This window comes from Pteronotus mesoamericanus, unplaced genomic scaffold (assembly GCF_021234165.1).
Source record: "Pteronotus mesoamericanus isolate MK-2021 breed Mesoamerican mustached bat unplaced genomic scaffold, CSHL_Meso_final scaffold_651, whole genome shotgun sequence".
Classification (NCBI taxonomy): Eukaryota; Metazoa; Chordata; class Mammalia; order Chiroptera; family Mormoopidae; genus Pteronotus; species Pteronotus mesoamericanus.
The window spans coordinates 37,833,081-37,860,970 of record NW_026555325.1 but is presented as its reverse complement, the minus strand read 5'-3'; positions in this window follow the sequence as shown (position 1 = coordinate 37,860,970).

The window sequence follows — 27,890 nt, the reverse complement described above, 5'->3', positions numbered from 1 at the left end:
CCACAAACATTTATAGATCACTCATCCTAGGTCCTGGGAATACAGCAGTACCTAAGGCAGACCCTGAGAACAGAGAGATGACAAAAGCAAATGAACACATAAGTGAGATGTTCCTGGGTTGGGATGTGCTTGCAGGTGGTGGGGGTACTTCAGGGAGGCCTGGGGAAGGCCCATCTGATACTCGAGATGACACAGCAAAGGTGAAGTGGGGCCCATCAGGCAAAGCGCAGGAAGAGTACTCTAAAGAAAAAAAAAATCACACAAATGCCACAGCCCTGCCATGAGAATTACCCAGGTTTATTTAAAGAATGGCAAGGAGGCCAGTGTGGCTAATCATCAGTAAAAGTTGGGTGTTCAACTCTGTATCTAAAATGCCTTGAGGTTACTGAACAACTTTGTCTAAAATAATTGGCTGGAGTCCAGGCTTCAGGACCAGACAGGCTGAGTTGGAATCCTGCTTGGTCACTTCCTATAGATGGATGGTGAGGTGGTCACCTCCTCTCTGGACCATAGCCTCTTCGTCTGTAACATGGAAGCAATGGATCTACCACAAGAGCTGCTGCAACGCTTTAAACAAGTGGATGATCATCTCAAATGTTTAGAACACTTAGCAGTCAAAAGATGCAAAATGGATGGTAGCTAGTCTTGAAAGTGATCTTTAAGGAATCCAACCTCCTAGAAATTTCACTCTGTTTGAATCACATCAATATAAATAGACTATATCCTATGACCTGATGCTTTTCAGTTATATGTCATGTCCAGAAATTCTATTACATGTTATTTTCTCAAGAAAAACCAATGAATTCCCAGCCCAATCTCTCTGACCCCAAGGAAGATGAGGGGAGAATGCTTTTCATGGTCTTTCTTTGACTTTTCTATACTATTTAGGATAATGGCCCATTTATCCTCCTAGAAATTCTTTTCTCTCTTGGGGACATGATTCTCTGTCTTTTGCCTATTTATCTGACTGTTCCTTCTCTACTTCAGACATCTCCTATTCTTCCCATCTCCTAAAAATGTCATTAGTTCCTAATTTTTATCCATGCCCCTGACCCACAGTACCTCCTCCGATGCTTCCCTGCTTCCAGAGGCACTCACGGCACTAAATCATATTGTTGATGTGGCACTTACCTCATTACACTCTGTATTATACAAAATGATGGCTTACTTCCCCCATTGGATGGATAGGTTCTTGAGAGCAGGATTGACAGCTTAATTGTCTTTCTTTCTCCCTTAAGACCTAACAAAATCTCTTGAACATAGTCATTGCTATAAGTTACTAAATAGATAAGCATATAAAATACTTTAGCAGATTATTATCATTAAAACAGAGCTTTGCAAATACTGTTGGTAATTTTCTTATCTCTTTCAAATTGGCTTTTGATTTCTAACAAGGCATAAGAGACCCTGACTACATTTACATTCTCCTTAAGTTTTCCTGTTATGAATATTAATGTCAATTTTCAATTAACATGTTAAAAATAATAACAGCTAGCATTTATATAGCATTTACTATGTGCCCATTCTAAGACGGGTATATGCATTAATTCATTCTATCTGCCCAATAATCCTTTGCTGTAGGTACTGTTTTTATATTTTTCATTTCATGAATGACGTAACTAAGGCAGAGAAGACTTAAACCATTTATTCAAGGTCACACAACTAGAAAAGGTGAAGCTAGGATTTGAACCCAGAGAGCCTTGGCCTCAGCCTGTGCTAGTAATCCCAAACCTTACCTAAACAGTTATTCACTATAAAAATTGATTCTACATAAGCATTTTTTAATATATTTAGAACTTTTTATGGAAACTTGCTGTTTATAAGTAATATATTTTTCTGTAATATAAACAAATATATCTGTATTAACTACATCAAAGTTCTGCCTAAAGTACACATGTAAAATTTACTAATGCATGTTTCATAATGTTAACTTTGCATAAAATATTACAATATTTTAAGCTACTTTATCTTACTTCTGGATGCTTAAAAGTGTTACCAGTCTATCACGGAATCTTCTTGACTATCTTGGGAAATTTGTATTTCCATATATTTTTTGTATTCTGTATTGATTTTTAAATTAAAAAAACTAAAAATATTTATAAATCTGTGACAGAAATCACACTAATGCTACTGAGCACTAGGTGTCACAGACAACCACAATAATGTTATAATCTTGCTGAAAATGACAATTTAATATATGATGTTAGGTCTTTAAAGGCTATATTTGGCCTTAATCTCTTACAATTAGAAAATAATCTCTGCTATTACAAAGTCTGCTTAATTCTCAGATGTTGTTATACTTAAAGCTTTTAGGTTAATAAACCTAAATATAGTGATGGCGAATCCTACTATTAAAATGCAAAGAGAACTTTTAATCAACAAAATTCTTTTCTTCCTTTGTTATTTTTATTATACTTTACTGATTATGCTATTATAATTGTCCCAATTTTTCCCCTGTGCCCTCACCCCCGGCACCCCCCACTCACTCAGGCAATCCCCACACCATTTCAACAAAATTCTTGATTTGTGATTAGCCATTGCCAGGAGGCCTGATTTCTCAGCAGTTAATTTTTGAAGAAAAATTGTTTTGATCTTTACATGACCAGAAGTAAAAACATCCAAGAATGCTCAAAAGTAAACTCCTATTGACTTTAACTATAAAAGTAATTTTCCCAAACCAGACATTGTTTTTCCCTCTCTAAGAGTGTCAAGTTAATGTACATGTATTAGACACAGACAGGCTCCTTCCCTAGGTCCTTGCATTTGCTGCTCCTCCTGCCAGGAAAGGATCTGCATCCAGATTTTTTTTTACCACCTACACCTTCCATCTTTCAGGCTCAACTCAAATGTCTCCACCTAGCAAGGCATTGGCTGGCCAGTCCACTCAAAGAAGCCCACTGCTATGGGTTGAATTGTATCCCTCCAAAAGACATGTTAAAGTCCTAACCCCCAAAATCTCTGGATGTGACTTTATTTGGAAATAGGGTTGTTGCAAGGTATTTAGTCAAGATGAAGTCACACTGGAGTAGGGTCAGCCCTTAGTCCATTATGACTGGTGTTTTTATATGAAAAGGAAACACACAGACACAGAGACGTGAGGAAGAGAGCCGTGTCAAGGAGGCAGGGGTTAGAGTTATCTACCACACGCCACGGAATTCCCAGGGCTGCAGAAGGTAGAAGAGGCAAAGATGGATCCACCTGGATTTTGGATTTCTGGCCTCCAGCTCTGTGAGAGAATACATTCCTACCATTTTACGCCACCCAGTTCGCGGCAGGAAACTAATACACCCACTGCCAACAACTGCTCTTGCCCCATCAGTCGCTTTTACTGTTAGAGTTCTTAACGGTATCTAAAACAGTGCTGTACTTTACTGATTGTCTCTGTTCATTAGAATGTCTGTTCTAACATAAAAGGGTCCTTTTCTGACTTCAAAGCACAGAGATTGGTATAGAGTAGATGCTCAAGAAATATTTTGTCCAATAAATGAATGATCCTGAGACCAATAACAGGATTAAAGAATATCAGAATGATAATTCATTTCCAATACTTGAGGCAACTATAAACCCTCCTGTAATCTAATAACAAAGTCTAATACCAGATTTATCTAACACTGAGTAAGACTTCGTACCATCTTAACTATCTGGCACAGTCTGGAAAATGAACCTTTGAGCTAAAGAAAAACAGCTTCAGCAAAACGAGAGGCAGGGAGAATTCCTTACTACTTCAAAGATGTAGCTGAAATGAAATTACTTCTTGAACAAATGTTTTCTATGTATCAGGAATGAGGGCTTGTCTCGTGGAAAGGCAGTAGAAACCTGATAACTAATGGAAGGAGAAAGCAAAAGATCTTCAAGAAAAACAAGTCAGTAAAAGTTAAGAGAGAAGAATTCTGAGGTTATCTGGTAACAGAGCAATGAGTGCTGCCCCACAGCCACAGCCACCTTTCTGGAAGGCATAAACAGTAGCGGGAATTCTTAGACCGAGTCACTAGCAACAGGGAGGGAGCTCTCTGATGTTGGGGTCTCTACCTGCAATTGTTTAAAGTGAAGTCTAGCCTGATCAAAATGGAGGAGTAGGTAAACACGGCTTACCTCCTCACACAACCATAGCAAAAATTACAACTAAACTACACAATTACTATCACCCAGAACAGTCAGAAAATCAAGCTATATGGAAGTCTGAAACCAAGGAATTAGAGAAGTCACATTCGTTCATATGGGTAGAAGGGACAGAGATGCAGAGACGTGGAGGTGCAGAACAAGGTTCCACAACCACATGTGGCAGATAAAATTTGGAAGGGATATCTTGGGAGTGAGGGATCCCAGCACCTCACCAGACCATCCAGCCCAGGGTTCCAGTGCCAGAAAGATAAGTCCCCATATCTTTTGGCTGTAAAAACCAGTGGGGGTTGAGGCAGCAGAAGAAACTGACAGATTTTCAGGAGTCTCCACTTAAAGGGCACACAATAGTCTTAGGACTTATGCAGACTCACTCCCTCTGGGCTCCAGCACCAGGCAGCAGCTTGAAGGGCACTGGTGGCACACTGGGAAAAACTGAAGTGTCTGGCATCAGGGTGAGCGCTAGGAAACAGCTTCCTCCCAGACAAAACTCCAGAAGCCAGTCAGCAGCCATTGTCCCTTTTCAGAGCCCTCTTCCCACACAGAGCCACAGAGTGGCCGCACCATATCTGAGACTCCATCAACTTAGTTCATAGGCATCGCCCCACCCTGATCATTACCTAAGGCATCCAACTTTTGGGTGTTCTTTTCTACATTAGGCCATGCTACTAAGACAGGGAGCCAAAGCAGCTCTACCTCATACACAGAAACAAACACAGGGAGGCTGCCAAAATGAGGAGACATGGAAATATGGCCCAAGTGAAAGAACAAAACAAAAACCCAGAAAAAGAACTAAACAATATGGAGATAAGCAATCTATCAGATCCAGAATTCAAAACACTGGTTATCAGGTTGCTCAAGAAACTCATTAGGTACTTCAACAGCGTAAGAAAGACCCAAACTGAAATAAAGGTTACATTAAGAGAAATAAAGAAAAATTTACAGGTAATCAACAGTGAAGTGGATGAAGCCAAGAATCAAATCAATGATTTGGAAGACAAGGATAAAAATTCAATCAGAACTGCAAGAGAAAAAGAGAATCCAAAAAAATGAGGGTAGGGTAAGAAGCCACTGGGACAACTTCAAACATTCCAACATTCAAATTATAGGGGTGCCAGAAGGAAAAAAGAAAGAGCAAGAAATTGAAAACTTATTTGAAAAAATAATGAAAGAAAACTTCCCTAATTTGGTGAAGGAAATAGACATACAAGTCCTGGAAGCACAGAGAGTCCCAAACAAGTTGGATCCAAAGAGGACCACACCAAGACACATCATAATTAAAATGCTAAATGTTCGAGATAAAGAGAGAATCTTAAAAGCAGCAAGAGAAAAGAAAAGCATTACCTACAAAGGAGTTCCCATAAGACTGTCAGCTGATTTCTTTAAAGAAGTTTTGCAGGCAACAAGGGGCTGGAAAGAAGTATTCAAAGTGATGAAAAGCAGGATCCTCAAACCTAGATTACTCTATCCAGCAAAACTATCATTTAGAATGGAAGGGCAGATAAAGTGTCCCCAGACAAGGTAAAGCTAATAAAGAAGTTCATCATCTCCAAGTCAATAGTATATGAAATGTTGAAGGGACTTATTTGAGAAAAAGAAGATCAAACCTATGAACATTAAAATCGCAATAAATCCACAACTATCAACAACTGAACCTAACAACAAAGTAAGCTAACAAGCAGAACAAAAACAGAATCATAGACAGGGAGATCACTTGGAGGGTTATCAGCTGGGAGGGTAAAGGGGAAGAATGAGGGGAAAGGTGCAGGGATTAAGAAGTACAAATTGGTAGAAACAGAATAGACAGGGGGATATTAAGAATAGTATAAGAAATGGAATAGCGGAAGGACTTATATGCATGGACCATGAACATAAACTAAGGGTAGGGAGATTGCCGGAAGGAATGGGGGGTACGGGGTGTAGGGGGGCAAAGAGGAAACTGGGACCACTGTAATTGTATAATCAGTAAAACATATTTTAAAAAATGAAATAAAGTGAAATCTATACAACGGTCTGGAGAGATTTCCATTTTTAAAAAAGCTTTGATGTTAAGGTGGGAAAGGTTCATGTTTACTAGGGGAAAGTGTCACCTCTGGGGAATACTTCTTTCCTTGAAAATGCCAGAAAAATGATGTGCAGCTGAGCAGGGGTGTGTGCTCTGAGGGGTGCAACCAGATGTCCAACAGAGAGGACTCCTCAGCAGCTTTAAAGACAGACAGAAAAAAAAAAAAGAAAAATTAAATTTTAAGAAAGAACAAAAAATAAAACAAAAAAAACCCTAAACAGATAAAAAACAAAAAATTAGAAAAATAAAACAAAAAAAAACAGAAGCAAGAACAAAAACAAAAAAATAAAGACAGAAAGGAATAATAAAAAGGCTTGGCCCTATACAAGGAGTTGCCCCTGTTTGAAAGAACAAAATACAGAGGAGGCAACCAGAGGAAGACGCACAGTGTGACAGAGGACAAGAAAAATCAGCAGAGTTGTCAGGGATGGTGACTGCCAGGGCGGTTCATGAGGGATAGGTGAGGTGGTGCTAAAGGAGGAAACACGAGACAGACAGACAGACAGACGGACAGACAGAGCAATGCAGGGCAATGGGGGCTGACAGGGAACGGAAAGCCGGGGGTGGGGAGAGGGAGGGCGGCACCTCGGGAGCAGCCAGAGGTGAGCTAACCTTGCTGACTGATGCCTGTTTAACCCCAAATTGGTCAGATATTGGGGTTTCTACTTACACTGGCCACATACAGTATAATAACCTAATTTTTGAAAGAACAAAAATGTTGATCATTAAAAACAAGTAAACGTAATAAAACTGTAATTTTCATTTTGATGTTCAAGGCACTTCTGAATTTCATAACACCATAGGACAGACTAGCAAGAAAACCAGTTATTGCTAGGCAAATCTAAAGAAAAAAGGTAGTAATTTTGGTTTACTGGTGATTTGCATCCTAGTACATGGAAGTTTAATGTAATGATTAATCATTGTGCTTGCTGTCTACACAGGAATCAAGAGTTCTCTGAGTGTTAAGTTAGAGAACTCGTTTCTACAACCACCGTTTTACGCTCCTTTGGCAGAGCTTATAGCTTGGGCGGCTTAGTAAAGGGAGAGGCTGAGGACACAGCCCGAGCAGCCACGACCCCTGCTGCAGGGTCCTCCCAGTCAAACAGATACTGTTCCTCTACAAAATAAAAATAAAAATAAGTGTATTGTGATAAAAAGTGCCACAAGAAGAGTAGTTATTTTCACAGAGGGATATATGAAAAAAAGAAGTTAAATGTGTGACAAGAAGCAGTTTAGCACAATACTGTTATTGCATGTATTTATTTATGCCACTAAATCTCTTAACGAAACGTAGTTAAATGCCCGTTCATGTCCAGGCCCCGGCCCAGTAGCACAGCTGGTTAGAGCATCGTCCCAACATACCCAAGCTATGGCGGTTTCATCACCGGTCAGGGCACATCGGAGAACCAACCGATGAGTGGGACAACAAATCTAAGTCAGTCTCTCTCTCTCTCTCAAATCAATATATATATTTTTTAATTTTCATAATAAAAATAAATAAATAAAATGCTCATTCATGGCAGATTTAGCCTGCTCCCCAAATTCTATAGAAAATGGATACACTAGATATATTAGTTAAGGATCAAATGCATCCTGAAATTTCAACAGCTCTGAAAAGTTATGGGAAGGGTTTTCGAGATACTTCCCCCATCCTCCGCAAAGCCAAGCTTCTGACGGTCACCCCATGCTTCCTCTTCTGTGATATCAAGCTTCCCTGACCTTGCCTGTGGCACACTACTACAAGGTCACTGCCTAGTCCTAATTTCCAAATAAATTTGTCTGAAAAAGAAAATAGCCACTAAAATGTCAGAACTTCCACACAGAAAAAGAATGCATAGTACATACTTCATTTATTAGGATACATGTTTAACCCTAATTTCACACCGAGAAGTTAAAAGACAGACTGATGTAACATTTTCCCCAGTATACTTTGTCAGTGTTATTTCTGATTTAAAACTACCCATTCCTAATGAAGGGCTATGTCTATCAACTTTGCATAAATAAGTGTGAATGATGATAATTTAACTATTTTTATTTCTTTTTAGGAAAATTATTTTGCAGCATAATACCTCTGATCCTTACCAAGGTTCCCTTTTCTTCTGTAATTTATATAACTCATAATTTATATCAGCAAATAAGCCTTCTTTCTAAACTTATGACCTACCAACCATTAACTTGCCATTTTGGCTTTCTCTGTCTTACTATTTTTTAAAATTGATTTTAGATAGAGAGAGGAAGGGAGAGAGAGAGAAAGAAACAACAACTTGTTGTTCCACTTATTTATGCGCTCATTGGTTCCTTCTTCTATGTGCCCCAATTGGAGATCAGACATGCAATCTTGGTGTATCTGGACGACACTCTTACCAACTGAACTACCAGACCTGGGCTGTCTCACTAGCATATACCTTAATATTCAGTATCCCTTTGTGGGTCTAGGAGGACTAAGCGTCAATGAAACACCATGCTTATGAAAAGCATCTGTTTAAGAGTAGACTACCATAAAAGGTTTTAGAAGTTATCATAAAAATATTCCAGGGAATGGCTTTGTCAAGGGATGAATGTGGATAATCGCATCGATAAAAGGAGAGCAGAAAGATCTGTGATTCCCAGAATGGACTCCCAAAACCAAGGCCACTTTTTAAAAATGCAGATTCCTAGACACCATACCAAACTCAGGGGTAGAAAAGGATCTCAAGGCTGTGACCCATAAAATAATATTTTTTTTACCCCTGTAAATAATATCTATTACCCCTGTAAGCTGCATCTGATGGAGCTGGAGCAGCAATCAATACCATCCCCATTTCTGTGCTTTCCCAGCCTCAGGCTTCGGACATCGCCTTCTTCAAAGTCTGTTCTCTCTGAACTCTCACCTCCACGCAGGTGGGTCCTAATCTATGTCCCTTGGGGCTCCCTCCCAGTAAGATCAGTTAGCTGGGGGCACAGTGACAAGGGCAGGGCAACTGCAGAGAACAAAAGGGTGCTAACTGTGCCCTAAAGGGCAACCACTTCCATTTTCCCTCCTCCTTGAACTCTAGCCCTATCAGGGTAGTAGTGAATGCGAGTCTTTTGGCAACTACCATGGACCTAAAGTTGCAAAGGAATGCTGTTGGTTACAACTACTCAACATTCTTGATCAGAACAAGTGAGTCTCAAGAAATTTTAAAATTATCTTGGTATGAATAGATAAGCTGACATATTTAAAAATCCAAACAGCAGTAAAGGGTATACTAAATAAGTGTTCTTCCATCCCCACCCCAACCACCCGGCTCTCTTTCCCAGGGGTAATCACTATCACCAGTTTCTTGGGTCGCCTTCCAGAGATAGTTCTAAAAGTTACAAGCATAAACACATATCTGTAAAGTCATATTAAACCTCAATGTCCATACACTACCCTGCAACTCGACCTGCTCCCTTATAATATCTTAGAGATCATTCCCTATCAGCAAATATAGAATGATCTCATTCCTTTGAAAGCTACCCAGTTTTCTTTCTGCTTGTTATTTAAGCAATCCCATGTTGATGGATATTTAGCTCTAAAACTTTTGCCATTACAGATAATGCTACAATGGATGTCTTTGCACAAATTCCATTTTGCAACATACAAGTATATCTGTAGAAAAATGTCTTAGATTTCCTGAGCTGAGAAGCTACGTAAATTTTTAATTTTGGCAATATTTCAAAACTGCTACATAGATGCTGAACCATTTTGTACCCCTACCAACAACGTATAAGTTTGTCAGTTCCCCTCCAAATCTTGCCACCATAAGGTATTACTAAACATCAAGATCTTTGCCAATTTAATAATCTAAATAGTTTAAAATTACATTTCTCTTATCCTGAGCTGAGCATTTGTAATTCCTTTTCTGTGAACTGTTCATTCCTTCCCTTTGCTCCTTTTTCTATGACATCAGCACTCATTTTTCTTATTGATCCATAGGAGCTCTTTGGATATTAGAGTTACTCCTTGTCTATGACACATGTTATAAATGGTTTTGGGTTGTTTTTTTGTTTTTTTTTTTTTTTTTTTGCTGGTGTGGTGAAGTTTATCTTCTGCCTATTACACATACTATCTTCTCTTAAATGGAGTTTAATTTATCCATATTTTATCGTATGCCTTCCTTATCAAATCTTTTTTTTTTAAGTGTAGAGACAGACCTCTTCTCTAATATCTGTTCTCCATAAGCCTTCAGATTTCTACTTTTATTTCCTCTATTGGCACTTTTTGAAATGAGGCTGGAAGACAACCTACTTCCTGTCCTGACCTTCCTATTCCATTACCCTGAGTGCTTGTGGATGTTTTTCTCTACTTCTCCCTGGCTTTTCTTCACGGAGCTTCACATGAACCTACATTTGCTTGGCTTACCTTGGATATCACACTCTTTTTATAGTTCTTGCTTCAGCTTGAAGTTTACTGAGATCAAAAAGAATTTCATTAATGTCTTTTCATAATCAACATGCCACTCAAACTGTGCTACTTTTTCTCTTCCAAGGAAATTATACAACAAATATTGTTCAGACTGATGCCTACGGTGTGAGAATATGTAAAAACTTGTCTAACTGCTCCACATAAACAGAAAACAAAAATGTTATCGTAATTTAAAATAAAATCAGACTTCAGACTTTATTTCCAGAAATGGTTTTTTAACAACGTTTACTTTAATGTCCTTTTAAATACTTTATTTTTCAAATTGTAGTAGCTGATAATAGTTTGTTACTTGTGGCAACAATGTAGTATGTATAAAAAACTCAAGGTAACTTCTTTAAATTTATGATAAAACTTAAGCACTGGTTTAGGAGATGTGAGATAAAGCCATTGCTGGAAATTGAGGCCAGGTTTATTTTAGGTTTGATTTTTGAAAAAAAGATTCTAAAAATACAGCGCTGTTGTTCTCTCTTCTGTTTCCACACTCTTTTCAAAAGGTGGATCGGTCTGTCTCAAGAGCGACAGTGAGAATTGCCTTGCTAAGATGCAAGATAAAAAAGCAAAAGTTAATGTTCTATTTCTGACTGAATTCCCTCTATAGTTTGATTTTCTCTCATATTAGTATTTGGAAAAAGAATAACAAATAAAAAGAGGTAGAAAAGTATATAGCACAAGACAATTTAATATTTCTCTATCCTTTCCTGTCCATCGATTAAGAGTCAAAGCTAAGGGTACCAAAAGAGCAAACACCAGAAAATTTTAAATACAGGTATTTGTAGTATTTATTCCTCTCATCATACCCTCAAAAACAAAGGTGTTTCTCTAAAAATCTAATAAAATTTAAAAATCTATGTACGATAACACTCTCTACACCAGCCCCATAAGAAGTTTAAAATCTCACTGTAGAGGTTGTTATGGGGTCATTTTCTCAGTCACCTACCCAAAATGTAGGGAAGAGCTTTATTTTCTGTTACCAGCAACAGAAGTAAATTGTTTGGCATATTACCTCCTAGCTATATGAGTATTCACATATGCAACTAGTGCCTCACTGGATAAGTCTCTGAGCCTCAGTTTTCCCACCTAAAAAATGGGTGAGGTTGGAATAGAAGATTTTTTAAACCCCTTTCAGCCCTAACATCTTATGAACCTAATATAAAGGTCATACAAGCATCAGCACATCAAGCAAATATGAGTATTTCCAGTGTTGGGGTGTTTTTTTCATATATTTCATAAATTGATATATAGCTTTTCTTAAAGAGAAACAAAATCCATCATATCTTTAAAAAAGATAATTTTGTCTTAATCATGAATTCTTTGTACTCAGTCTCAAAGCACTGAGGTGAAACATACACAAATGCCGATCTGCCGATATTTTACTTGAATGTTTTTTACTTAAACTTACTTAAATTTTTTTCAAGTTTAAGAGTTAAGTTAAAGACTTAACATTCTCTCTAACCCAGTTATCCTTTAGGCAGACCTGGATATTAAGCTACTTGGGTCAGCCTCCTTTCTGGCTCTGCCTTTTGTCATCTTATTATACAGATTTTCTGAGATACCGGCCCTATCAGAAGGAATTCCCTTTTGCGTTTTCTTCAGATGGAGAACTCTCATCAATCAGCAGCCTTCTAATTAGGACCCTGCCTTGGACCTCTCTCCCCAGCCCCATTCCCCCAAATCCATCAATTCCCCAGCCGTTTAAATGAAGCCTTTGAGTGGTTCACTGTTGGGCAATTTCACCTGGCTTCCTCCACTTCCGTCCCTGTCATTCCCTCTGTCTGAGATGGGCTTCCTCTCCTCTGCAAGGCCTGCTCATCCTTCCTGAAGGGCTCTGCCATGAACTCTTGGCAACTCAGGCCTGTACACAGGGGCTGCTTCCTCGTCCCTCAGCGGTCACCTTGTGGGTCTTTAGGTACATGTTCTGTCTTATGATGACCCTGTGTTGTCCTTATTTTCTTTCTCCTTACAACTATAAAGTCATCACTGATCTATGCATGACTCTCTTTTTTGTTTTTTAACATAATGATTACCTGTGAACTTACCACCAAACGTGAGTACCATATCATTATCAATAACTTACATTCATCTATGTGTTCTTCCACATGATAGCTTTTGGGTCTTCCCTAAAGATAACTTATGCTACAGTTTAAGTTCATCATTCTCTTACTTGAAAAAAATGTGTATTTCAACACACATATAAATGCTTAATTGTATCTGATGATTTGCGTTTGCTTGCTTCCCTGGTTCATGAAAATTTATATAACAATTTTGAAAAAAATTATTTGGTAAGATGTGGTAAGTTGAATATTCATACACCCTAGAAATCAAAACTTCTATACCTAGGTATTGAGCCAAGAGAAACACTTGCACACGTGCCCCAGAACACATGGGTGATCGAAGCAGCACTCTTTGCAATAATTTTCAATAAAAAAAAATGGCTATTGGCAGAAGAACAGAGAAATATTTTATGTTATAGACACATAATGGATGAATCCTAATAACATAATGTTGAAGAGGGGAAAAGTCACACAAGTCAACAGATAGTATAAGACCATTTTTTCAAGATAAAAAACAAACTTAAAAGGGATTATGATTATTACTTAAACTTTGCAGTTAAAAAAAAAATCCTCGTTTTGAGAAGTCATGTTTTGTCTTCCCAAACTAGATGACAAATTCTTGAGGGCAGGACATTTTGTATTCTTATTTGTATCTCCCACGTGCCTAGACCAGTGTCTTGAACAGATGGTGCTCAATAACGAATAATCCACTGAATGACTACTGAAGGCTACCTAACTTAGGCATTTTAATAAAATTTAAATCTCCTCCCTCATCTAACAGTTTCATTAATAAAGTTGCATAAAACTTTTATTTACTTCTACATTAACCTAATTCTATTTCTGCAGTGTGGTAGTATAGATCTTCAAACACAAACAGTTCATCCTAGAATTGCTTTACCTTTCTTCTTGGACTAAAGTTAACATACAGTTAAAACAATCTTGGGGCAAGAAAACTTATACTCTGAGATCTGCCAAAAGTCCAACAGAATCATATACTATAACCAAGCGCTATTTGAAACTGAGATACTCCAAAAGGAATGCATTCACTGAATGTATAATTATCTCATCAAAACTGAAAATAAGTGCAAAAACAGAGTTTTTAGACTTTCTAAAAACAAAGCTTTTAATTTCAAACTATTTTGTCTCTGCTTTGAGAGCAAAAATATCTTTGAGGACAAACACATGAAATTTGGGGAAAAAGAATAACAGGAATACTATTCCGTCAATCAGGGCCTTCCTTATAACGCAAGGAGGGCTATGCATAGTCTCTGTAGGCGATTATAGTCAAATTACGCTGCAGCTTCCCTTCGACCTTGGGAACTCTGCTCACTCTGAGTTACTGTGAGGTCTTCTGTTTCATTTATTATTAGTCTTTGTATCTGCAGTGCTGTAGCATGAAATAGGAATATCAACACTGTGAGCTCGCAGTACCTAAAACTGCAGAAATGCTTCCAAAAACAAAGTGGGGGAGGGTTACAGCCAAGAGGAAAACAAAGTTAAGGATATTCAGATGGGGCATTTTAAAATTTTACCTTTGAAGAAAGACCACCTTTCATTAGCTATGTGATATATTACCATCCATTAGCATGCAATTTTTAAATTTAGGAAAAGACGTTCAATAAAAAGTATTTTATTTGGAAAAATATCACAACTGAATATGACATACAATTTGTTAAAACTAGTCCAGCGATTTTAAAATGGAAATTCTAATAGAGAAAAAGCCTATAGGACTTTTGCGTCCAGGGGAAAGAAAGAATCCGGCAACCCAGTAGGTTCACTTAGTTTCGTGTCATTTGCTTCATGTCCGTTATGTAATGCTTTCCCCAGCTTTAGGTCTCTGTTTAAGCTACCGTTCATGTATATCAAAGAATTACCACAAAACCAGTATGGGTCATAACTTTCAAAAAAAAAAAAAAGGCTTAAAAGGTGTCATGCAGATGTGCCTATAGGCAGCAGAGGCTTAAAAAAAAAAATCTGCTGCTGTCATTACTTCTTCCCGGCTTCCTCCCCAGGTCTTCCATCCTCTCCTCCCCCAGATACCCGGGCGACCCAATCTGCGGGCAGTCCCGGCTGGTTGCGGGGGAAGCACGTCTTGACTGCAATGCAAACGCTGTCCCGGTCTGAACCAGGGAAAGCAGATTTGGCCCTGGCCGGGGTGTGGACGAAGGCTGCAGGGAAGGCTGCAGGGGCGCCAGCAGCTGGTGGGCAGGGATGCCCCGTGAGGGCAGTCCGCAGTGCACGCGCACAATAAAACCAAATGCATAACTTCCCGGGCCGCTCCTCCCGGCTCCCCGGATCCCCTGAAAGGTGCGGCGTAGGCGTTAGCTGGAGCCGGCGCGGGCGCGGGCGCTCTCACCCGCGCGGGCTCCGTTCTCCGCTGACAATTACATCAGTCCCTCTGCCTGCCCCAGCTTCATTCCCCAGCAGCCTGGGGCAGCCGGCGCGGGGGTTTGCGGGCTGGAGAGCCAGGCGGCCGGAATTCCCCGACAACGAGGGGGAAGGGAGGGCGGTGAGTAGGGACCGTGACCCAGACGCCCCCTCCCATCTCGGCCGCCAGGCTGGACTAGCACCGCCATCCCCGTCTCCCGGCCGCCGGGGCTGTGCGGTCAGGCAAGCCCCCAGAGGACTACGATGCCTCAGGGGCCCAAAGCCGAGCTGCCCACCCGCGCGCCCCTGTGAGTCCTCGGCCCTCCGGACGCACAATGCCCCCAGCCCCGGCGCGGGCACCGTCTTGTCCGCTCCAGGGATAATCTATGCGGCTAAGACACCTACCTGGAGGCAGGCGGCGATGCCGCCGATTCTGCGGCAGCAGCGGCGGGAGACGGGAGACGGCCCCAGCGGACGGACGGGCGCGCTGGCTGGCTGGGGCGCGGAGCCGCGGTCTCCAGCACCGACAGCGGCGGCGGCGGCGGTGCTGCGCCTCCAGTGGCCCGCCGCGCCGCAGCCCCTCCTCTCCCACGGGCGGGGCGCGCTGGCGGGGCGGTGCTCCGGGCTCTCCGCCCCCGGCTAGCTGGCCGGGCGGGAGTGGAACCGCGAGCCGGTGGCTCTCCGGCTGCGCTCCTGCGCTGCCGGGCACCTCTTACTACGCCGCCAGGAGAGCCGCGGGCGAGGCGTGCCGAACCTCCGATGCGTTGGGTCCCTGTGCCTAGGCTCACCCCCAGCCCGACCCCTTAGGAAACCTCGGGATCCAAAGATCACAGCCGTGGAGACTTGGCTTCCCGGGGCCTAAGCGCAATGGAAGCGTCCCCGCCCTCCGAGGGCGGCGGAGGTGGACCGCAAAGGGTGGCCGCGAAGGCCCCAGCGCTCGTGGCCTGGAGCGTGGCCGCTGCGAGCACCGTGAGAAAGCGGATTCAGAGGGGAACGGCAGCTCGGCGGCCTCCCCAGAGACGCTGCCAAGCCCCTGATCAGGCCATCATTCAGGCTGGTCGGAAAACCTGCAGGACTGTGTACCTCCTCCCCGCCGTCTCTGACCCTAGGGAACAAAAACTTCGCAGGCCGAGATACACTTGGGCTCTTAAAAAGAAAGGATCGGTTGCTTAAATACCCACCTCACTGCAACCCGAGCCGCACAGCCTTAAACCGTTCCCAGCCTGTGCCCGAGGGCAGGTTAATCTGAAGGCAATGTTTCGGGGAAAGAACGAGGTAAATTAAATATTTGCACAGACGTTTTTTTCTGTAAAAGGATGAGGAAATCTCAAAAGTATCTCAAGACCTTTCCTGCCATCACCACCTTCAGGGGGGAAAACCCAGAGCGCACTGATTGTAACAGGAACTGTTACAGACACAGCAGCGGAGTGCTTTGTGGGCCAGGGTCCGGATTGGATAAATGCTTTGAGGGAGGGTGTCTCAGAAATTGAAGATACTGCTACCCACTGAGGCAACTGTGTTAGTATTTCACTGTTCCCTGTGCTGATAAATCCTGATTTGCTATGAAACAGTTAATTGTATGCACTTTTTCTCAAAATTTCTCCTGAAACTCCAATCCCGCCTTTGAGTTAGCTCCTTCCACCTTAACTAGCAATGTTCTCGTATTTTCTTGTCATAATATAATAGATGCTGGACCCTTTGACACGTTGCAGTTTCACCTTAACTCCTTGCCTGTGAAGAACAGTCTTCTCAAGCTCACCAGCTGCGCACTGACCTTCATTCCATCATCCCCACCTTTTTACTCCTTCCATCTGGGTTCCACGAATAGAACTCTACTGAGACGGATCTCTCTCTAAAAAGAAAAGCCCAACCCCATATAGAAGAAAATACAAAAGTGTGAAAAGAGATGAGAGAGAGAGCACAGAGTCTTTAACCTAAAGAAGTACTTTTCAAATGTTCTTCACTGAACCTCTAAATAGCAAAAAGCCATGAACTATCCAGGAGGGGAGACCGAACTATCAAGACCTAAATGTCACGTGTTATCAGAAGAAAGCTTGCACACTTTGCACTCTATTCCATATTATCTCTGTGTTTTATTATTTTTAAAAAAATAGGTTTTAAATATCAGAAGGAAAGTCTACTACCTGTCTCATTGACTAATGATCAAATAAGATATGATGGCATTTGGGGAAATGGATTAAAAAGAGCTGACGCTGCATATTGAGGCACTCATTCTCCATTTTGTAAATGACAAAAGTTTGAAACCCAAGACGGGCACAGATATGTAAACAGGAATAACAGGCTTTTTCACTGCTTTTTGAGTTATGGCAGTGTTATTGCTCAGAAGTTGCCAGAGAGCGATGTTTTCATTAAGTGTATATGCTTTTCCTAATAAAGATTGTATTTATTTCTTTTTAGAGAGAGGGGAAGGGAGAGAGAAAAAGAGGGAGAGAAACTTTGATCGGTTGCCTTTCATACATACCCTGGCGCCCTGACCAGGAATTGAACCACGACCTTCTGCTTTGCAAGATGACACCTAACCAACTGAGCCACACCAGTCAGGGCTCATTAAGAGTATATTCTTGCTGAGAGTTTAGGTCACAAGTCATATGGTGGCTAAAAGGTTCTCTGCTCCCCAATCCATTCCTTTTATTTGTCTCAAGGAAATATTTGTTCATGGACTTTTTCAGTGAAGGAAGATAATGATATTCTTAAGATACTATTAATGCTACAATTTCATAACAAGCAAATGAACTGAGCCTCACACAAATCATAATCCCCACCGTCAGTGCTTTTCATACAACTCTCACACTTCATTGTCATTGCACTTCATTGGGTGCAATGTTAGCTGAGGTTTCTCAGGAAGGTTGAAATCCTAATGCTTCATTGAAAGGTGTGGTATTTGTCTTCCTCTGACTGGTTTATTTCACTTAGCATAATACTCTCTGTCCATCCATGCTGTTGCAAAAGGTAAGATTTCCTTATTTTTTACAACAGAGTAGTATTCCATTGTGTAAATGTACCATACCATATGATTTTACTTTTATGTGGAATCTAATGAACAAAATAAACTTTCAAACAAAATAGAAACAGATTCATAAGTACAGAGAACAGACTGACAGCTGTCAGAGGGGATGGGGGTTGAGGGGGCTGAGTGAAAAAAAGTGAAGGGATTAAGGAAAAAAACCTCATAGACACAGACAACAGTATGGTGATTACCAGAGAGAAAAGGGGATGGGAGAGGTAAAAGAAGGTAGAGTGGGGATAAATGGTGATGGAACAAGACTTGATTTTGGGTGGTGAACACACAATACAATACACAGATGAAGTATTATAGAGTAGCACACTTGAAACTTATATAATCTTATGAACCAATGTCAGTCTAATAAACTCAATACATTTTTTTTAAAGAGTGAGGACTAAGGGTAAAAAAAGAGCCCTGGCTGGTGTGGATCAGTGGATTGACTACTGGCCTACAAACTGAAGGGTCACCAGTTCGATTCCCAGTCAGGGCACATGCCTGGGTTGCAGGCCAGGTCCCCATTTGGGGGCATGCAAGAGGCAACTGGCAACCAATCTCTCATACATTGATGTGTCTCTCCCTCTCTTTCATCCTCCCTTCCCCTCTCTCTGAAAATAAATAAATAAATATATTTTAAAAAAGAAAAAAAGATACAACACCAAGGCATCAGGGGTGAGGAAAAGGGGACATAAGACAGGGAAGAATGGGAAGCACATACAGTTAGTTGTACCTCATGATGAGCTCCAAAACCAATGAGTACCAAACGATGAAGGATTTTCTCTTGTGGGGCAGTGTCATGACTCATACAAGTTCTAGCAAGTACTATGAGCCCCAAGTAAGCACCAAAGGCTGAAACATTTTTTCCTCATCAAAACACAACAAATAGGGGGTCTGACGAGTTCTGAAGCTGACGAGTACTGAGTTATGGCTGTATGTGGTATAATGTTAACCACCTGGATTATGTTTCATAATCCTGAAAAGATACAATCATTTTCTTGGTCATGTTAAGTGTTTATGGACAAGCTCTATAAAAACGAACAAACAAAAATACTGGGCCCAGGAACAGTCTACTAAAGTCAGGACCAAAGAAGAAATTTAGCTGCCAGCTTCCTTCCATCTCCTTTCTCCCACTGGTCAAAATTTACTCCAGGATGAGTGGTCTAACCCCTCTTGCCACTAGAGAAACAAACCTCATTCTCTGCAGCCATGGGATGGTAATCATGCAGGATTGTTCTATAGGCAAATTGGTTATGCTGGAAGCTATGTTTCCCAGAATTCCTTTCCTATATTGCAGGTGTGTATTTGTTTTTTGTTTTTGTTTTTGGTTTTTTTTTATTGTCGTTCAAGTACAGTTATCTCCATTTTCCTGCCACCATTTTCCCCTGCCCCACCCACCCCCACCTCCAACAGGTGTGTTTTTGTTAAGATAGACAAAACTGAAGTTACCTGAGATTTGAGTTTTATTTCAGCAAAAGTAGCTGCTATTAAACTCTAAAAGTCATCATTGGTTAGAAGTGGCAAGAGAAAAATGTCCAGAGGCAAGAGAGTTCTTTTTTGTTCTGCGTTCTCTCTGCCGAATAACTGCAAACACAGTCAGGTTAACAGACTTCACAGACTCACAGAGATGGTGGTCACAAAGAGTCCACAGTCTTCCGTAGACTTCTACGTCAGCCCTCCCACATCAGCTAGATGTGCCTAGCTTCCAGATTTGCCTGCAAGCATAAACTCCTTTGTGTCAGGGCTGGTCTCTGATCCTTCAATAACCCCTTTTCAGATTCTTACTGACCACAAATTGGAAGGTCTAATTTCTATATTAAGTTCCTCATTCGGAATACTCATAGTGTTTCTGCTTCCCTGATTGAATCCTCTCTGCCAGGGGCTTAAGCTTGAGGTTGATCTGTTCAGGAGGCCTGTACTGGGTCAGCCACTTGAGGGCAGTTCAGGCAGGACACACAGCTCAGAAACCTGGAGACACATGAGGCCAGGAGCATTGGAGGAAGTACTCTAGCTGGGTTGTAAACATGCAACAAAAATATTCATGGTGCTTTGTATTTGTTCATTGAGAGTGTTCAGTCTTAAAACTATTTTTATCGTTACTAAATTAACCTACTTTGGTCAGTCACTCCTATATTATCACAATGACTTATTTCACCTTTGTTAAGATATCATTTGAATGGAAAACAATAAATCAAATCTCACTTGGACAATTATGGCTAGTATCTTCCTCTAGCTATGAAAAGCATCTTGGGTTTCCCATTTTGTTACAAATCTGAACTTGAACATAAATTGAGCATTCCCTTTGGAATTTACTCTTTGTAAAGTAGTTCATTTTTTTGTTTTGTTTGTTTGTTGGTTTGTGGAGTTTTTTAAAAATACAAATTTACTATTTTTACAATCCCAAAGAGAAAATCAAAAGTCAAACTCTTTGAAACAATGAGTTCTTTCAGGAAGGGTGCAATATTAGCTAGTGTTCCAGGGGGAGGGAACTTGATAATCACATGTATTGTCAAAAATTTTCTTAGCAAGAATATTGCCATCAAGAACACCTGGAGCGGGGGGGCATCTGGCAAGCTCAGAAGCCTAATCTCCAGGTCCCAAACTCCATTTAGTCCTATATCCTTCATTCCCACACTATTGTGATCTGCCCAGATGATCCAGTCCAGAGAATATTATTATGTTCATTTCAGAGTAAAGCTTTCATTTAGAGTGCCTATCGGAGTGCCTAAAGAAACTAGAACTGGGATTTTGTTAAGCATATAGGTTGTAGGGGTGGGGGTGGGGGTTGGATTTTGATCCCTATTTCATTCATTTAATTCAACAAATATTTATTGAGTTTCTGTCATGTGTTAAGTATGATACTGGGTACTTGAGATATGAATGAGAAAAATATAAAGACTGCCTTCGTAGAGTTTACATTCTAACGTGGGGAGAAAGACAATGAACAAATAGACATAACATAGAAATTATATAGTGCATTAGAAAGTCATAAGTTATACGGAAAATTTTAAAAGATAGAGCACATTAAGAAAGAGGGAGGTGGGCTGCCAAGTTGCAATATTAAAAAAAGTGGTCAATCTGGGCCTCACTGAAAAGAAGACACGTGAGCAAAGACTTGAAGGAGATGAGGAAGTTAGTCAACCAGATATATGGAAATGGGAGTTTCCCATTCAGTCACACAGACCAGGCACTCCAAAGCCCATGGAAAAAGCATGCCTGGTGTATTCCAGGAAGGGCACGGGGTCAAGAGCGCCTAGAACACAATGAGTGCATAAGAGAGTGTAAGGAGAAAAGGTAGTGGGGACTGGATCATGCAGGGCTTGCTAGCCATTGTGAGGACTTTGAATTTTGTTCTGAGCGAGATAGGCATCTATCACAGGTCCATGTGGTGGAGTGAAGTAATTTGACTTTTTCTTTTTTCAGTTTTCTTTTTATTAATTTTTTAAAAAACATGTTTTATTGATTATGCTATTATGGTTCTCCCATTTTTTTCTCTCCTTTATTGCTCTCTGCCCTGTGCCCCTACTCCCACCACATTCACCCCCACCTTAGTTCATGTCCATGGGCCATACATATAAGTTCTTTGGCTTCTCCATTTCCTTTACTATTCTTAACCTCTCCCTGTCTATTTTGTACCTACCATTTATGCTTCCTATTCCCTGTACCTTTTCCCCCATTCTCTCCTCTGATAACCCTCCCGGCTGATAACCCTCCATGTGACCTGCATTCCTATGTTTCTTTCTCTGTTCTAGTTGTTTGCTTAGTTTGCTTTTGTATTTTAGGTTCAGTTGTTGATTTTTGTGAGTTTGTGATCATATTACTGTTTAGTTTTGATCTTCTTTTTTTGTCTTAGAAAGCCCCTTTAAGATTTCATATAATATGGGCTTGGTGATGATGAACTCCTTTAACTTGACCTTATCTGGGAAGCGCTTCATCTGCCCTTCCATTCTAAATGATAGCTTTGCTGAATAGAGTAACTGGATGTAGGTCCTTGGCTTTCATTACTTTGAATCTTTCTTTCCAGCCCCTTCTTGCCTGTAAGGTTTCTTTTGAGAAATCAGCTGATAGTCTTATGGGAACTCCTTTGCAGGTAACTATTTCCTTTTCTACTGCTGCTTTTAAGATTTTCTCCTTGTCTTTAATCTTGGGTAATGTAATTATGATGTGCCTTGGTGTGTGCTTCCTTGGGTCCAATTTGTTTGAGATTCTCTGAGCTTCCTGGACTTGCATACCTATTTCCTTTACCAGATTGGGGAAGTCATTATTTTTTTCAAATAAGTTTTCAATTTCTTACTCTTCCTCTTCTCCTTCTGGCACTCCTATGATTTGAATGTTGGAACGCTTAAAGTTGTCCCTGAGGTTCCTAAGTCTCTTCTTATTTTTTGAATTCTTGTTTCTTCATTCTGTTCTGGTCGAATGTTTATTTCTTCCTTCTGCTCCAAATCATTGATTTGAGTCCCAGTTTCCTTTCCTTCACTGTTGGTTCTCTCTCTATTTTTTCTTTGTTTCACTTTGCATAGTCTTCACTTTTTCCTCTATTTTGCAACCATACTCAACCACTTCTGTGAGCATCCTGATTACCAGTGTTTTGAACTCTGCATCTGATAGGTTGGCTATCCCTTTGTCACTTAGTTCTATTTTTGGAGTTTTGATCTGTTCTTTCATTTGGGCCATATTTCTTTGTCTTGACACACCTGTTATGTTGTAAGGGGCAGAGCCTTAGGTATTGGTCAGGGTGAGGCAACCCATGTTGCTGAGCTGTGATAGCTGCATGTGGGTGAGGGGTCAGAGAGGGAACAATGTCACTTGCTTCACTCTCACCCTGCTTTCAGTCACTCCCCTGCTACCCACAAGCAAATTGGACCCTTCTGGTGTTGATTCCCGTGTGGGTGGGTTTGTGTATGTTCTGGGACCCTGTGGGTCTCTCCACTGGATTCTTCTGTGAGTCTGGGAGTTTCTCCTGCCACCTCAACCCCAACAGGATTTTACAGCCAGAGGTTTTGAGGCTTTCTTTTCCCACACTGGAACCCTGGGTTGCGCAGTCTGTCTCACTCCCTAGTTGTTCCTCCTGGCTTATCTGCATGCAAATGTGAGACTGCCAGCCGCTGCCTCACTTATCTGGCCCTCCGGCCACTGCCTTGCCATGTGTCCTCAGGGCCCCTCCTACCCGCCTGGATGAATGTTTCTTCTTTAAGTCCTTGGTTGTCAGACTTCCATACAATCTGATATTCTGGCAGTTTTGGTTGTTTTTTGTCTTTAAATTTGTTGTCCTTCTTTTGTCTGTGCAAGGAGGCAAAGTGTATCTACCTACATCTCCTTCTTGGCTGGAAGTCCTGACTTATGTTTTTAAAAAGCTACTTTGTGTGCGTGTGTGTGTATGTGCGCGCACATGCGCTCATGTGTATGCATGTGTGGAGAATAGGCTCTAAGAAGGGGAGGGTGAAAGCAAGGAGGAAGCTGTGCCATTGTTCTGATGCATGATAAAGTTGGTTCCTGCCAGGTGGTAGAGTAGAGGTGGTAAGAAGTGGTAAGAGTTATGACTGAAGCTTATTCTCATTGTACCATTCACTCAGTGAGATTATAGTGAGGAAGCATTACTGCCTCCAGATTTTGGGGAATGCTGATCACTGCCAAAGATCCTAATATTGGAGAGTGACCATTGCAAGTGTTAATACCATTATCTGCCCAGCAACACAACAGTGCTCCATTCTTTGGGCTTTATAAAACACTCAGAAACACATATACTCAAACACAGTATTAGTCCAGGAGGAAAAGTGGAATGTTTGGGCATATACATCTCAGGTGCACAAAAATTTAAAATGTAGTTTCCCCCCAATATTGTTGAACAAAATTAGCAAAGTGAATTCCACTTTGCTTCATATCCCAGGGCCTAATTTGAAAAAAAAAAGGCTTTCATGTAAGCATACTCAGAGCCAGAACATACTTACTCAACCCAAACTTTTGCAGGACTAGATCCTTAAAGTGTCTTTGTTATTACTTCAGTCCCCCTTCACTTCCAGAGGAGCTAGGGGAATAAGAACCCAACCTTCTTGATAGACAAGGATGCTAAGGGCATTGAAAGCTTCCTAAGGATAGCTAGCATGGCAGTAGATGCTGCTAACCTGAGGCACTTGATATCTTCTTTCCAGTATCATGGAAGGGTCATTTCCCTGTGTTTATTTCTAGACTCTCTATTACTATAAGGAATGAAAAATGTAGCAAAGGTGTGGTTGGATGATTTAGGTGGTTCCCAGACATGCATTTTAAAGATACTGAATCACAGAGTGAGAAAGTCTTTTCATCTCTTTTTCTCATCTATGTCTCTTTTTGGCTGACCTCAAGAAGCCTCAGTTTGGTGCCCATAAGTTTTTAATATCTCTCTTAACACTTGCAAATTTCCCATTTTAGCAAAGAGCAAGCAACCTAGGCTAAGAGCCTTTGATCTTATTAGTATGATTTCAAAAGTTAATGATATTTCATGTTTATTGGTTTTGATTGCATTTATATGCAGGATTATTTTCTGTTTGTAGCTTGTGATATGGTTGTGATATAAAGTTTGTTTTTAAAATTCATTCATTTATGAATATTTTAAAAAGGAAGTCTATTTTAAAACATATTAGATAAGTAATACTGTAGCTGAATGGCCAAAAAATCATTAAAGCAGCAAGAAAACAACTGAAAATTGAGGGAGACTGCTAAACTGGAAAGAGCAAAGTCAGAAAGGTTGAGATTATAAACCCAGGACCAACATTTTCTAGCTGTTTGGCCAGGTTTCTGAACCTCTGTCTAAGCCCTGGCTCTTCCTCTGTAGAGAGTTGGAAAAAATTTCCTACAACTGGCAAAGTTGTTATGAGGGTTGTTACAGTAGCATGTGAAGTACCTCCTGTATAGAACTCTGGACAAATGTTCGTGGGTTATCTCTGCCTTCCAAAAGGCTACCCGTCCTTGGAGATGAAGCACAAAGCTTATCACCTTTATGAAACATTGGCTTTTCCCTGCCAGGTTTGAATGTGACCATTAATGCCCACAGAACGGGTTTGCACATTCTTCCCGTGTTTTTCTGTTTTCATCGGTAGTTTTAGATTTGCCTTTTTTCTTCTGCTTAATTATAAGCTCCACAAAGGCAGTTCTTTGTTCAAAGCTGGGTATGGGTGAGTGATACATATCTGAGTAGTAGTTTTATTCAATTAATCATTTATTCAGTGATAAGTTTGTGCCCGACACAACCTGTCTATGGACAGCCACTGGGAGGCCGTGGGCTCATCAGGGCTTGGACTGATAATCTACACACGTATAAAGCCCTGTCCCTAAACAGGGTCTCTCTCTCACATATAACATGGCCTATGTAAGTAGTTAGGAAATGCTAGATTAAATGATACTCAAAAGCATTATGCTGCCTTTGGCTTATACTCTCAAAGCTGGTGTCAAGATAGGTTTAAGCTGATAAGACTTTTAACATTGTACCATGATATCAAAGTAGTTCATGAGATGTAAGTATGTCTTCCCTGACATACACTATAGAAAACAGAGGTTATGCACTCATGTTCAGTGTATGGGTAATACCCAAAGCAGCAACAATGTGTATTTCTACACACATTACATGTGGTATTATTTAGATATAACATTTCAAGTTCGTTCTCTCATTTTATCATGTGGCCATTTTGTGAAATACACAGGTAAGGTTTTCATTCGACCTAAGAGGAAATTGAGGCACTGAGAAGTTGAGACCTGCTCAGAGTCACACTGATCAGTGGAAGCTCTTGACCTCTGTTCTCAGCCTCAAGCATTTTTCCATTCCCTAGACAAGGTCCACTGCCCTAGAGACCTGGGCAGGAAGATGAATGGAGGCTTACACACCATATTCAAAAGTTATATATCACACAGTTTAATAAAATATGTCCTATTCTCCTACCTTGACAACTGTATCTTTGTAATAACCTGACAAGTATTCAGCATTTCCAAACCCTTTGCAGTTCTAAGCAGAAGACTTGGCGGAGCAGGGAGTTTTGACCCTGGTTCCTGCCTGTGTCTTGCCCCGCTCCTCTTCCCACGTCCAGCTCTAACCCATCCTCGGAGGGTCGTTGTGCTCCCACAAGGAGACGTCCAGCCCCCACATCTAAGTCCTCTCTCTACCTCCCTCAAAGAGCTGTCTCTTGGTTCCAGTATCCTGGTGATCCAGAGGGTGACATAGAAAAGAGCAAAGGTCCCGGTGGGCACGCCACCTGGGTCCTCCACATCTCTTTCCTGAAGGGGAGGTGCGTGGCTAAGGAGGTCTCGGTCTGTACGTACACATACTGTTTTAACGTCCGCATTCCCTGGGAAGCTGCCTCATAAATACAGTCTCACAATCTTCCTACTTTGTTAGTAAACTCCATTCCACCTTTATAGAACTGTAAAAATATCCAAGTCATTTTGTATATCTCAACTTCCAAAACAACAACAAAGCTATGGTTTTAAATTGATTTGGAGATATTAATAAACAGCGATAGTCAAATTCTTCAACATGGGATATGGAGAGAAAATTGCCAAAAGTAGTTCATAAAATACAGATTTTATTTTTTTTCAAACCGAATTCACAAATAAACAGATGGAGATGAGTTTTCTTTGGGGAGGTGAGCCTTTGACATCTGAAGAATAAATGAATGTAGATGAGTAAAGCAATACGCCATACCTCCCAAGCTTCTATTAAAGATGAGGTCCAGAAATAAGTGTCAAGACAGGAAAGTGTCCTCTCTCCATCTCACTTTCCTCACTTTTCTCATTTCAGTTCCCCTGACCCATCCACACAGGCCCCAACAGAAAGTACTTTTCTTTGGTTCCATTTAGCAGAGCTGACACACTGACATTTTCAAACTATCTTTACTAAACGGTAAGTCAAAGTAAATGGATATAATTATAGAAAAAGACAAATAATTTAAATATAGCCTCATTCTTAGAATGAGGTTTCTGGTTCTGAGTTAGGTACATTTTAAGACCCACAACTTATAATTTCCCTGGTAGCTCACAAAATCCCTTTCCCTAAGGGCTTCCTGCCTCTGTCTTGGCTGGGGGCTTCTGCTTACCATCTCATCTTCCTAACTCCCCCGAAACTAGGTAATCATCCCCCTGGTTCTGTGTGTGGGTGACCATCATGTACCCAGATCAGTGTTCACAGATACTTTGTGTCCTCACCCAGATGCCCTGTCTTTCCGTTGGAAAGAAAAGTCTCTTACAAAACTAATTGTGAGTATTTTGTTGATTGACAAAGAGATAAACTTTAGTGATCAGCTCTCTTCAAAGTCAGAAGAGAACTTTCTCCCTTCCCCAAATACAGGGTAATGAACTCATCAATTATCAGCTACCCATGCAGATATACATGGACCACTAGACCACGTGCAGAAATCATCACAACATTAGTGTAGTGCAAAGTGAGTATTGGCTTAAAATAGTTGAAAAAGAAATTCTCTGAATTACTGCAGCCAGGGAGAACATTTAATATTATTATGATGAGAGTGTAATAGTCTTTTTTGACCCATCAGGATCTGTTTTTAAAGTGGAATACAATTTAGGACTGCACTTATCAATACAGTAGCCACTAGAGTTACATGTGATTATTAAATTGTAATTGATAGTCCTTAATATTAATTAAACTTTAAAACTGAGTTCCACAGTTCCATTAGCCACATTCCAATGCTCAGTAGCCACATGGGGCTCGTGGGCACACTATTAGCGCAGAAGAGACCATCATCACACCAACTTGTATGGGACAACGCTGATCCAGAAGGCATTCTTTCCTTTAAAAAGCATAGAATTGAAAGCATTTTCCCTGTTACCATAGTCTTGGGTACAACTTGAAGCACTCAA